Source organism: Ranitomeya imitator, chromosome 3, assembly GCF_032444005.1.
Source record: "Ranitomeya imitator isolate aRanImi1 chromosome 3, aRanImi1.pri, whole genome shotgun sequence".
Classification (NCBI taxonomy): domain Eukaryota; kingdom Metazoa; phylum Chordata; class Amphibia; order Anura; family Dendrobatidae; genus Ranitomeya; species Ranitomeya imitator.
The window spans coordinates 349,170,111-349,184,147 of record NC_091284.1 but is presented as its reverse complement, the minus strand read 5'-3'; positions in this window follow the sequence as shown (position 1 = coordinate 349,184,147).

Genomic DNA, 14,037 nt, shown 5'->3' with positions numbered 1-14,037 from the left:
GTCTGCACTAACCAGCCGTGTGCATTCCTCAAAACACTGAAGGACTTGACACATGTCTTGTATCTTCGACCACTGCACACCTGACAACTCCATGTCTGCCATCCTACTGCCTGCCCGTGTATGTGTATCCTCCCACAAAAACATAACAGCCCGCCTCTGTTCGCACAGTCTCTGAAGCATGTGCAGTGTTGAAGTTCCACCTTGTTGCAACGTCTATGATTAGGCGATGCTGGGGAAGGTTCAAAGACCGCTGATAGGTCTGCATACAGCTGGAGTGTACAGGCGAACGGCGGATATGTGAGCAAAGTCCACGCACTTTGAGGAGCAGGTCGGAGAACCCAGGATAAGTTTTCAATAAGCACTGCACCACCAGGTTTAAGGTGTGAGCCAGGCAAGGAATGTGTTTCAGTTGGGAAAGGGAGATGGCAGCCATGAAATTCCTTCCATTATCACTCACTACCTTGCCTGCCTCAAGATCTACTATGCCCAGCCACGACTGCGTTTCTTGCTGCAAGAACTCGGACAGAACTTCCGCGGTGTGTCTGTTGTCACCCAAACACTTCATAGCCAATACAGCCTGCTGACGCTTGCCAGTAGCTGGCCCATAATGGGACAACTGGTGTTCAACAGTGTCAGCTGCCGATGGAGTGGTTGGGCGACTGCGGTCTGTGGAAGAGCTCTCGCTTCTGCAGGAGGACGAGGAGGAGGAGGAGGGGGTGCGAACGCCTACAGCCAACTGTTTCCTAGACCATGGGCTAGGCACAACTGTCCCAAAATTGCTGTCCCCTGTGGACCCTGCATCCACCACATTCACCCAGTGTGTCGTGATGGACACGTAACGTCCCTGGCCATGCCTACTGGTCCATGCATCTGTAGTCAGGTGCACCTTTGTACTCACAGATTGCCTGAGTGCATGGACGATGCGCTGTTTAACATGCTGGTGCAGGGCTGGGATGGCTTTTCTGGAAAAAAAGTGTCGACTGGGTAGCTCGTAGCGTGGTTCAGCATACTCCATCAGGGCTTTGAAAGCTTCGCTTTCAATTAACCGGTAGGGCATCATCTCTAACGAGATTAGTCTAGCTATGTGGGCGTTAAAACCCTGTGTACGCGGATGCGAGGATAAGTACTTCCTTTTTCTAACCAGAGTCTCATGTAGGGTGAGCTGGACTGGAGAGCTGGAGATCGTGGAACTAGCGGGTGTGCCGGTGGACCTGGCAGACTGAGAGACGGTTGGAGACGGTATTGTTTCCGCCGGTGCCCTAGATGCAATATTTCCTCCTACAAAACTGGTGATTCCCTGACCCTGACTGCTTTTGGCTGGCAAAGAAACCTGCAAAGATACTGCCGGTGGTGCGGAAAATGGTGGCCTTACAGTGACGGAAGGGATGTTGCGTAGATGTCAGAATCTACTTGTAATGGGCATGGCCTGTTAACTGTTTCACTTTCTAAGCCAGGGACGGTATGTGTAAAGAGCCCCATGGAGTAACCCGTTGTGTCGCCTGCTGCATCCTTCTCTCTTGTTGTTGTTTTTGCTGAAGAGGACAAGGAAGGACAAGGAAGTGACTTGTCCCTGACCGTGAACATCCACAAACGACGCGCTGCTTTTACATTTACCAGTTTCAGAAGAGGAGGCAAAAGAGCTAGAGGCTGAATCTGCAAGGTAAGCCAAAACTTGCTGTTGCTGCTCCGGCTTTAAAAGCGGTTTTCCTACTCCCAGAAAAGAGAGCGTTCGAGGCCTTGTGTAGCCAGACGACGAACCTGGCTCCACAGCTCCAGACTTAGGTGGAATATTTTTTTTCCCACGACCACCTGATGCTCCACTACCACTACCATCATTACCAGCTGACAATGAATGCCCACAGCCACGACCTCTTGCACCAGACTTCCTCATTGTTTTAAAAACTTAACCAAAGTAACTTTATTTGTTGCTGTCAAACAACCTACACGGTGAGCTATAACTTCAGTATGATTTCGATATCCCTTTACAGGTTGGTGAGACCACAAGGAAAATCAGGCACAATGTTACACACTCTGTTTTCTGTGGCACCAAATCACAGAGATGCCACACACGCAGGACTGTCACTAATGTCAATATTAATCTCCCATTTTTTTTTTTCAGGGAGACTTTAGAAACAAAATAAAATAAAATGATTTTTTTCAGGGAGAATTTAGAAACCAAATTAAAAAAAATAGGCTTTCTATGGCCCACTGAGTGAGAGATGGCACACACAGGAGTCAGGAGTGGCACACAAGCCCAGAGGCCAATATTGTTCTCCCACTGATTGATTTAGTGATTTTTTCAGGTAGAATTTAGAACCCAAATCAAGCAAAAAAATAAATAGGCTTTCTATGGCCCACTGAGTGAGAGATGGCACACACAGGAGTCAGGAGTGGCACACAAGCCCAGAGGCCAATATTTTTCTCCCACTGATTGATTTAGTGATTTTTTCAGGTAGAATTTAGAACCCAAATCAACCAAAAAAATAAATAGGCTTTCTTTAAGTAGAGGGCTTTTCGGTCTCTTTCGTCCCGCTACATTTAGCCCAACTTGGGTCTCTCCCTAAGGTGGCTAGCATATATGTATGGCCCACTGAGTGAGAGATGGCACACACAGGGATGACACTCTAGCAGAAATGCCAATCTTAATCTCCCGCAAAAAAAAAAAAAAAACAGGGACTGTCCTACAATTACTATCTCCCTGCAGTAATCTCAGCCAGGTATGGCAGGCAGCAATAAGGAGTGGACTGATGCACAAATTAAATAAAAAGTGTGGACAAACAAAAAAGATAGCTGTGCAGAAAGGAAGGAACAAGAGGATTTGTGCTTTGAAAGAAGCAGTTGGTTTGCACAGCTGCGTACACACAGCAATGCAGCTATCAGGGAGCCTTCTAGGGCAGCCCAATGAGCTACAGCGCTGAGGAAAAAAAAAAATGTAGCTTCCACTATCCCTGCACATCGAAGGTGGTGTTGGACAGTGGAAATCGCTACAGCACAAGCGGTTTGGTGGTTAATGGACCCTGCCTAACGCTATCCCTGCTTCTGACGAAGTGGCAGCAACCTCTCCCTAAGCTCAGATCAGCAGCAGTAAGATGGCGGTCGGCGGGAACGCCCCTTTATAGCCCCTGTGACGCCGCAGACAGCAAGCCAATCACTGCAATGCCCTTCTCTAAGATGGTGGGGACCAGGACCTATGTCATCACGCTGCCCACACTCTGCGTTCACCTTCATTGGCTGAGAAATGGCGCTTTTCGCGTCATTGAAACGCGACTTTGGCGCGAAAGTTGCGTACCGCATGGCCGACCCCGCACAAGGGTCGGATCGGGTTTCATGAAACCCGACTTTGCCAAAAGTCGGCGACTTTTGAAAATGAACAACCCGTTTCGCTCAACCCTAGTCATAAACAAGAGAGGGGATTTTAAAGAACGACTTGCACTCATCAACACACACGATTCCAAATGTACACTAGCGCATGGCTGTGCGGTGATGCGAACCTTTTATAGCTGCAGCAATAACAGGACCTTCCCAGAAGGACCAATGGGAGTCAGCCACAGAATATTAACACCTTCAGGACCTTCATAAACGACCAATGAGATTTGCTGCAGTATCTAAGCATGTAACCCTTGATCTCCAATGAGAGATCTTGCCCTGGGCATGTTCAGAAAGGGAAGAGCAGAAGCCGGAAACGCAGCAGTAACCAGTCGTCCAGTATCAGCCTGAGCTAGACGCTGGAACCGACGTCTCCGCTGAGCAGACTCCACTGTGGCTGGATAAGAATGGGAGACTGCAGCGGAGATGGTTCGAGATTCCCCCTGTGCAGAGGCGGAATCTCAACATCTAACATTACCCCCCTCCTTGGACCTCGCTACGCTTGAAGGCAGCAATGATCTGTGGAGCTAGAAATATGTTCAGCAGGCTCCGAGGACCTGTCCTCTGGGCCATAACCCTTCCAATCCACCAAATAGAATTTTTTGCCACGTATCACCTTGCACCCCAAAATAGCGTTCACCTCGTAATCATCCGTAGATGAACCCGATGTCCCGGCAGATGACTTGGAAAACTGGGACATGTATACAGGCTTCAAGAGGGACACATCAAAGGTGTCGGTCATACCCAGGCGTGGAGGAAGAGCCAGACGGTAGACCACAGGGTTAACCTGTTCGAGGACTTTGAAGGGACCCAAGTAGCAAGGTGCAAACTTAGTGGACTCAACTTGCAGCCTGATGTTACGGGCAGAGAGCCACACCAAGTCGCCAGGAGCAAAGGACGGAGCAGGGCGCTGATGAGCATCGGCGGAGGTGCTCATTCTCTCCTTGAAGGCCCAAATGGCATCCTGAGTGCGGTCCCAAATGTCCCGTGCCTCCACAGCCCAGTTTGCCACCCTGGAGTCTGCAGAAGACACAGGCATGGGCACAGGGACACGCGGATGCTGGCCGTAATTTAGGAGGAATGGAGTCTGACAGGTGGAGTCGGCTACAGCGCTGTTAAGCGCAAACTCTGGCCACGGTAGCAAGGACGCCCAGTCATCCTGCCTGGCAGGAACAAAATGTCATAAATATGTGATCAGGGTCTGGTTGGCCCTCTCAACCAACCTATTCGTCTCTGGATGATATGCCGAGGAGAGATTCAACTCAATACTGAGTAGATGACAAAGCACTCTTCAGAATAGAGATGCAAACTGGGGACCCTGGTCACTGACAATTTTGTCCGGCATACCGTGTAGGCGAAAGATATGCTTGATGAACAACGCTGCCAGAGCCCGTGCAGAAGGTAGTCATGGAAGAGGCACCAAGTGCACCATTTTGGAAAAATGGTCGGTGATCACCCAGATAATGGTGCAGCTATGAGACGTGGGTAAGCCCACCACAAAGTCAATCCCAACAATCTCCCAGGGCCTGTCCGCCACCGGCAGGGGATAAAGCAACCCAGCTGGCCGTTGCCAAGGATAATAGTTCTTGGCACAAGAGACACATGCCCGAATGCAGTCTGCGACGTCACGAGCCATAGGCGACCACCAATATGTCCTCGCCAGTAGCTCAGATGTCCTTTAGGACCCAAAATGTCCACCAACCCTGGACGGGTGAGCGCAAGAGAGAACCTCCAGATGCAGATTGGATGGTACAAAAGTCTTGCCCGGAGGCACAGACTCGAGCGAAACTGGGGCCACGGTTCTCAGGCTCTCGGTGGGGACAATAAGCCGAGGCTCCTCTTTCTCCTCCTCAGATGATACAACGGAGCGAGAGAGCGAGTCGGCACGAATGTTCATCTCCCCGGAATGAAAATGGAGGGTGAAATGGAACCGGGAGAAGAACAAGGACCATCTTGCCTGGCGAGAAATTAACTGCTGGGCTGTCTGCAGGTACACCAAATTATTGTGATCTGTGAAGACTTTGAAGGGAAAACGAGCTCCCTCCAAGAGATGTCTCCACTCAGAGAAGGCCAACTTCATAGCTAGCAACTCCCTGTCACCGATGGTATAATTCCTCTCTGCTGGTGAGAAGGTCTTAGAAAAGAAGAAGCAAGGATGCTTCCAACCTTGAGCATCCTTATGGAAAAGGACTGCTCCAGCACCAACAGATGAGACATCCACCTCCATTATAAATGGCTTATCTACATCGGGGCGATGTAGGATGAGAGCGCTAGCGAAGTGTGACTTAATGGAGAGAAAGGCCTTGGAGACCTCCTCAGACGACAATTTGTGATTTGCTCCCTTCTTGGCGAGGGCAACCAAGGGAGCTACCAAAGTTGAGAAGTGTGGAATGAACTGGCGATAGTAATTAATGAACCCCATAAAGCGCTGCACCGCTTTAAGAGAATGGGGTTCCTGCCAGTCGTTCACAGCCTGTAATTTGGCAGGATCCATAGCCAATCCCTGGGCGGAGATGATATAGCCCAGGAAAGGTAAGGACTTCTGCTCAAACATCCATTTCTCCAACTTTGCATAGAGGGAATTTGCCCGTAAGAGGTCGATGGCTCTGCAAACATCTCTCGGGTGGGAGTCAATATCTGGAGAGTAGATGAGAATATCATCCAGATAGACTATGACCGAGGTGGAAAGCATATCCCAGAAGATGTCGTTCACAAAGTCTTGGAAAACGGCTGGGGCATTACAGAGCCCAAAGGGCATCACCAGATATTCATAGTGCCCATCCCTGGTGTTAAAAGTCGTTTTCCATTCGTCCCCCTCACGGATGCGAATCAGGTTGTAAGCACCCCACAGATCTAATTTTGTAAATACCCTTGCTCCTCGAAGCCTATCAAAGAGTTCAGATATCAGGGGCAAAGGATACTTATTCTTAATGGTGATGGCATTAAGACCCCTGTAATCTATGCATGGACGTAGTTCCCCATTCTTCTTCTGCACGAAGAAGAACCCAGCCCCTGCAGGTGACACTGACTTCCTAATGAATCCTCTTGCCAGATTTTCCTGGATGTACTGTGACATTGACTCTGTCTCCGGGAGAAATAACGGATAGACTTGACCCCGGGGAGGCTCAGCACCAGGCAAGAGTTCAATAGGACAGTCATAGGGGCAATGGGGCGGAAGGGTCTCCGCAGCTCTTTTAGAGAACACGTCCGCATAGGGCCAATATTGCTTGGGGAGATCTGTGAGGGCAGTGTCGACCCATTTACCACTCGCACGGTCACTGGTTGAGCTAATATTACCAGGGGATCCACGCAGAGCTCTACCGATTGGGAAAAAATGGGCCTATAGTAATTGTCCACTTAAAGGACAATTGGGAGGCAAATTTCGCCGTGTCTAGTGTACCTCCACCTACTACCACTAGACGCTGACGTTAACTCGACCGCTGGCGACATCAAGGGCAAGATGTCCTGACTGCTGGCACGAGCGGTCCGGAACTTAGATCCCGCTCATGCCACTTCCATGGCTTCATGTGACTCAGAGGCCTGGACTGGAGATTCCAAAGGTTTGGCGATGGTGGGTGTTGTGAATTCTGTGGCTGAATTCACTCCTGTGGTCACAAGTGGTACTGCAGCTTCTGAGCTTCCTCCCTCAGGTGTTCTGGTGAGCTCGTTGGCTGCTTGTTATTTAACTCCGCCTGATTCTGTCTTCCTTGCTCCTGATCAATGTTCCAGTGTTGGATCTGAGCTTCTGGATCTTTCCTGTGGCCTGCTGCTCTGCTTAGATAAGTGCTTCTTTGCTTTTGTTGCTGCTTTTTCTGTCCAGCTTGTCTATTCTTTTTGCTGGAAGCTCTGAGACGCAAAGGGTGTACCGCCATGCCGTTAGTTCGGCACGGTGGGTCTTTTTGCCCCCTTTGCGTGGTTTTTTGCTTTAGGGTTTTTTGTAGACTGCAAAGTTCTCTTTGCTATCCTCGCTCTATCTAGAATATTGGGCCTCACTTTGCTGAATCTATTTCATCCCTACGTTTGTCTTTTCATCTTGCTAACAGTCATTATATGTGGGGGGCTGCCTTTTTCTTTGGGGTATTTCTCTGAGGCAAGTCAGGCTTGTTTTTCTATCTTCAGGCTAGTCAGCTCCTCAGGCTGTGCCGAGTTGCATAGGTAGTGTCAGGCGCAATCCACAGCCACCTTTAGTTGTGTATAGGATAGGTTCAGGTTGCAGTCTACAGAGATTCCACGTCTCAGAGCTCGTTCTATTGTTTTTGGGTTATTGTCAGATCACTGTATGTGCTCTGATTGCTGGCACACTGTGTCACTGGATTGCCTACATAACAGTATCAGGAGCCAGCCTAATGATTCTCAATAGAGGGAAAAAAGAAGTTCTGACATCATTTTTTTTCCTCAGCTCTGTGTTCACTCTTTTTTTTCCCCTAGACATTTGGGTGTTTCAGGACACAGGTGTGGACATGGATATTCAGGGTCTGTGCTCTTCAATGGATAATCTCGTTATAAATGTACAAAGGATTCAAGATACTATTGATCAGAAATCTATGTTAGAACCAAGAATTCCTATTCCTGATTTGTTTTTTGGTGATAGAACTAAGTTTCTTAATTTCAAAAATAATTGTAAGCTATTTCTGGCCTTGAAACCTCATTCTTCTGGTAATCCTATTCAACAGGTTTTGATTATTATTTCTTTTTTGCGTGGCGACCCTCAGGACTGGGCATTTTCTCTTGCGCCAGGAGACCCTGCATTGAGTAATGTCAATGCGTTTTTCCTGGCGCTCGGATTACTTTACGATGAGCCTAATTCAGTGGATCAGGCTGAGAAAAATTTGCTGGCTTTATGCCAGGGTCAGGATGATATAGAAGTATATTGTCAGAAATTTAGGAAGTGGTCAGTACTCACTCTGTGGAATGAATCTGCGCTTGCAGCTTTGTTCAGAAAGGGTCTCTCTGAGGCTCTTAAGGATGTCATGGTGGGTTTTCCTATGCCTGCTGGTTTGAATGAGTCTATGTCTTTGGCCATTCAGATCGGTCGACGCTTGCGCGAGCGTAAATCTGTGCACCATTTGGTGGTATTGTCTAAGATTAAACCTGAGCCTATGCAGTGCGATAGGACTATGACCAGAGTTGAACGGCAAGAACACAGACATCTGAATGGTCTGTGTTTCTACTGTGGTGATTCCACTCATGCTATTTCTGATTGTCCTAAGCGCACTAAGCGGTTCGATAGGTCTGCCGTCATTGGTACTGTACAATCCAAACTCCTTCTGTCCATTACCTTGATATGCTCTTTGTCATCGTATTCTGTCATGGCGTTTGTGGATTCAGGCGCTGCCCTGAATCTGATGGATTTGGATTATGCAAAACGTTGTGGAAGCTTTTCAGGAGTTGAAGCATCGTTTTTGTTCTGCCCCTGTGTTGTGTCAACCGGATGTTTCTCTTCCGTTCCAGGTCGAGGTTGATGCTTCTGAGATTGGAGCAGGGGCGGTTTTGTCACAGAGAGGTTCTGGTTGCTCAGTGTTGAAACCATGTGCTTTCTTTTCCAGGAAGTTTTCGGCTGCCGAGCGTAATTATGATGTGGGCAACCGAGAGTTGCTGGCCATGAAGTGGGCATTCGAGGAATGGCGTCATTGGCTTGAAGGAGCTAAGCATCGCGTGGTGGTATTGACTGATCATAAGAACCTTACTTATCTCGAGTCTGCCAAGCGCTTGAATCCTAGACAGGCCCGTTGGTCGTTATTTTTTGCCCGCTTCGATTTTGTGATTTCGTACCTTCCGGGCTCTAAAAATGTGAAGGCGGATGCTCTGTCTAGGAGTTTTGTGCCCGACTCTCCGGGTTCATCTGAGCCGGCGAGTATCCTCAAGGAGGGAGTCATTGTGTCTGCCATCTCCCCTGATTTGCGGCGAGTGTTGCAGAAATTTCAGGCGAATAAACCTGATCGTTGTCCGGCGGAGAGACTGTTTGTCCCTGATGGGTGGACTAGTAAAGTTATCTCTGAACTTCATTGTTCGGTGTTGGCTGGTCATCCTGGAATCTTTGGTACCAGAGAGTTAGTGGCTAGATCCTTCTGGTGGCCATCTCTGTCACGGGATGTACGTACTTTTGTGCAGTCCTGTGGGATTTGTGCTAGGGCTAAGCCCTGCTGTTCACGTGCCAGTGGGTTGCTTTTGACCTTGCCGGTCCCAAAGAGGCCTTGGACACATATTTCAATGGATTTCATTTCTGACCTTCCCGTTTCTCAAAAGATGTCAGTCATTTGGGTGGTCTGTGATCGCTTTTCTAAAATGGTCCATCTGGTGCCCTTGGTTAAATTGCCTTCCTCCTCTGATTTGGTGCCTTTGTTCTTCCAGCATGTGGTTCGTTTGCATGGCATTCCTGAGAATATTGTTTCTGACAGAGGTTCCCAGTTTGTTTCAAGATTTTGGCGAGCCTTTTATGGTAGGATGGGCATTGACCTATCTTTTTCCTCGGCTTTCCATCCTCAGACTAATGGCCAGACCAAACGAACCAATCAGACCTTGGAAACATATCTGAGATGTTTTGTTTCTGCAGACCAGGATGATTGGGTGTCCTTTTTGCCGTTGGCTGAGTTCGCCCTTAATAATCGGGCCAGCTCGGCTACCTTGGTCTCTCCATTTTTCTGCAATTCTGGGTTCCATCCTCGTTTCTCTTCAGGACAGGTTGAGTCTTCGGACTGTCCTGGTGTGGATTCTGTGGTGGACAGGTTGCAGCAGATCTGGACTCAGGTAGTGGACAATTTGACCTTGTCCCAGGAGAAGGCTCAACTTTTCGCTAATCGCAGACGCCGTGTGGGTCCCCGACTTCGTGTTGGGGATCTGGTTTGGTTATCTTCTCGTCATATTCCTATGAAGGTTTCCTCTCCTAAATTTAAACCTCGTTTTATTGGTCCGTATAGGATTTCTGAGATTCTCAATCCTGTGTCTTTTCGTCTGACCCTCCCAGACTCCTTTTCCATACATAATGTATTCCATAGGTCGTTGTTGCGGAGATACCTATGGTTCCATCTGTTGAGCCTCCTGCCCCGGTTTTGGTGGAGGGGGAATTGGAGTATATTGTGGAGAAAATTTTGGATTCTCGTGTTTCTAGACGGAAACTCCAGTGTCTGGTTAAATGGAAGGGTTATGCTCAGGAAGATAATTCCTGGGTTTTTGCCTCTGATGTCCATGCTCCAGATCTTGTTCGTGCCTTTCATGTGGCTCATCCTGGTCGGCCTGGGGGCTCTGGTGAGGGTTCGGTGACCCCTCCTCAAGGGGGGGGGGGTACTGTTGTGAATTCTGTGGCTGAATTCACTCCTGTGGTCACAAGTGGTACTGCAGCTTCTGAGCTTCCTCCCTCAGGTGTTCTGGTGAGCTCGTTGGCTGCTTTGTTAGTTAACTCCGCCTGATTCTGTCTTCCTTGCTCCTGATCAATGTTCCAGTGTTGGATCTGAGCTTCTGGATCTTTCCTGTGGCCTGCTGCTCTGCTTAGATAAGTGCTTCTTTGCTTTTGTTGCTGCTTTTTCTGTCCAGCTTGTCTATTCTTTTTGCTGGAAGCTCTGAGACGCAAAGGGTGTACCGCCGTGCCGTTAGTTCGGCACGGTGGATCTTTTTGCCCCCTTTGCGTGGTTTTTTGCTTTAGGGTTTTTTTGTAGACTGCAAAGTTCTCTTTGCTATCCTCGCTCTATCTAGAATATCGGGCCTCACTTTGCTGAATCTATTTCATCCCTACGTTTGTCTTTTCATCTTGCTAACAGTCATTATATGTGGGGGGCTGCCTTTTTCTTTGGGGTACTTCTCTGAGGCAAGTCAGGCTTGTTTTTCTATCTTCAGGCTAGTCAGCTCCTCAGGCTGTGCCGAGTTGCATAGGTAGTGTCAGGCGCAATCAGTTGTGTATAGGATAGGTTCAGGTTGCAGTCTACAGAGATTCCACGTCTCAGAGCTCGTTCTATTGTTTTTGGGTTATTGTCAGATCACTGTATGTGCTCTGATTGCTGGCACACTGTGTCACTGGATTGCCTACATAACAGGTGGGAGCCAGCCGAAACCTCTGCCTACACTGGGCTTGCTCTAACCTCTGAAAATGGAGGTCAATACGAGTGGACACTGCTATTAACTCCTCCAATGTGGCAGGAATCTCCCTAGTGGCCAGAGCGTCCTTCACGTGGTCAGCCAGCCCCCTCCAGAATATCGGAATAAGGGCTTTATCCGACCAACTCCAGCTCAGATGCTAGGGTGCGAAAGTGGACGGCAAAATTTCTGACCAAGGACGAGCCCTGAGTCAATGCCAACAGTTGGAGCATCGTATCATGGGTGACACGAGGTCCTAAAAAGACCTGTTTCAGAGTGCTCAGGAACAAAGAAGCACTCTGCACCACATGATCGCCACGCTCCCACAGCGGCGTAGCCCATTCCAATGCCCTGTCCGACAGGAGAGACACAATAAATCCCACTTTAGCCCACTCTTTGGGGAAACGTGCGGCCAGAAGCTCGAGATGTATAGAGCACTGACTCACGAAACTCCTACAAGACTTACTATCACCAGAAAATTTTTCTGGCAGCGGGAGGCGAGATAGAGTTGGAACAGGGGTGGCAGTGGACAAGATTGCTGCAGCCACGCTAGCAGCCTGAACAGCAACTGCGGTTATATCCACAGCTGAGGTTGTGCGCTCGAGAGCCGCCAACCTACCCTGCAGCTGCTGGATGTACAGCAAGGATTGCTGTTTGTCCATCATTACTAGCCAGACCCTGGTGCTAGTGTAATGTTAGGGCTAGCGCACCAAATTATACGAGAGATGGTATAAGGTGCATTCGCAGCCCAGGGTCCACCGTGCAGAGATGGAACCTGCTGCTGAATAATGATGTACTATATGTTGGTACAATGTGGATACACACACGGGTTAAAGTTCACCTTGTGTGAAGGAAGCAAAACCTGTTGCGTCACAGGGCCGCGGTACCGCACCAAGAGCGCAAGCAATGAGTCTCATGACTATCCCAAGGCACAGGATTAGAGTATGTTCAGACCACTTGCGCTCGACACTGCAACTGGGGTGTCAAAGTAACAGAAAATATAATTTAAAGCACAAGAATGTGTGCTGTGCCGCTTTGGCGGACGCCACTATCCACCCAGACTTGGGATAGGAAAGCACTCTATAAGCGCACGGCGCCGCACAGGCGGTTACAGCAATAGACACTGTATTGTGTGTCTTTATGTTGACAGCTTAGTCGGGCGCTAGACAGCAAGCATCCACCTTTTGTGAATAGTCATACACAAGGGAGGGGATTTTAAAGAATGACTTGGACTCAACACCCACGATTCCAAATATACACTAGCGCATGGCTCTGCGGCGATGCAAACCTTTTATAGCTGCAGCAAGAACAGGACCTTCCCAGAAGGACCAATGGGAGTCAGCCACAGAAGAACCTTTCAGGACCTTCCTAAAGGACCAATGGGATTTGCTGCAGTATCAAAGCATGTGACACTTGATCTCCAACGAGAGATCTTTCCCTGGGCGTGCTCAGAAAGCGAAAAGCAGGAATTAGTCCCAAACACGTCTGCTCGCCGCTGCCCAGTACTGGCTACAATGGCAGAAGCTGGAAAGGCTGCAGTAACCAGTCATCCAGTATCATCCTGAGTTAGACGATGGGACTGACGTCTCTGCTGAGCAGAATCCATTGTGGCTGGAGAAGAATGGGAGACCGTAGCGGAGATGGTTCAAGATTCCCACTGTGTAGAGGTGGGATCTTGACTATGTCTGATAAATCCTTGGCAATGATCAATTTAGTTGTGGAAGCTTTGGAATTCAGTCTGACACATAATTTTTTCCATTTCATTTTTAAAAAGGCCTTCAAAGCACAGCAATGGGCACACCATATGCGCTCGCGTACGCAAATTTATTCCTGGGGCTGTGGGAGAGGGACCTCTTTATGTCAGACAATTATCAATTCATGTGCCGTGTCCTATTTAGGACACGGTACATTGATATCTTTTTTATTTGCTAGGGAACTGTCGAAGGATTAGATTCATTAATTTCCCATTTGAAAAATAATAATCTGAACATCCGGTTAACCTATCATCACCATAACTCTTGTATAGAATTTTTGGATGTATTTATAAAACGTGATACTAATAACGTCCTTCAAACTGACATATATAGGAAACAAACCTCAACTAACTCACTTTTACATGCCTCATCTGCCCATCCCGAGCCTTTAATTAAATCAATTCCAGTGGGCCAATTTTTGAGACTTTGATGTTTGTGCTCTACAGACAATGATTTTGAGATACGCGCTGTTGAACTCAAAACAAGATTTCTTGACCGTGGTTTTAGTCACCGTAGCATCAAAAGGGCCTATAACAGAGCTAAACACTCATCTAGAAATGAATTGTTATATTCATCTTCTAAACCATCAAAAACAATGAAGGTTAGGTTTATTACAAACTACCATGCAGAGAACCATAAAATGAGGCATGTTCTTAAAAAAGCATGGCCCATATTACTTGCAGGTGAAGCACTTTCTAAATATCTTCCGAAAGAACCTAGCATCACATTTCGGCGATCTAAAAATATTCGGGACACTCTGGTAAACAGCCATTATCAGAGTAGTTCTAAAACTTTCCTCAACCAACAACAACAAAAGAAAGGATCCTTTCAATGTGGTCATTGTATAGCT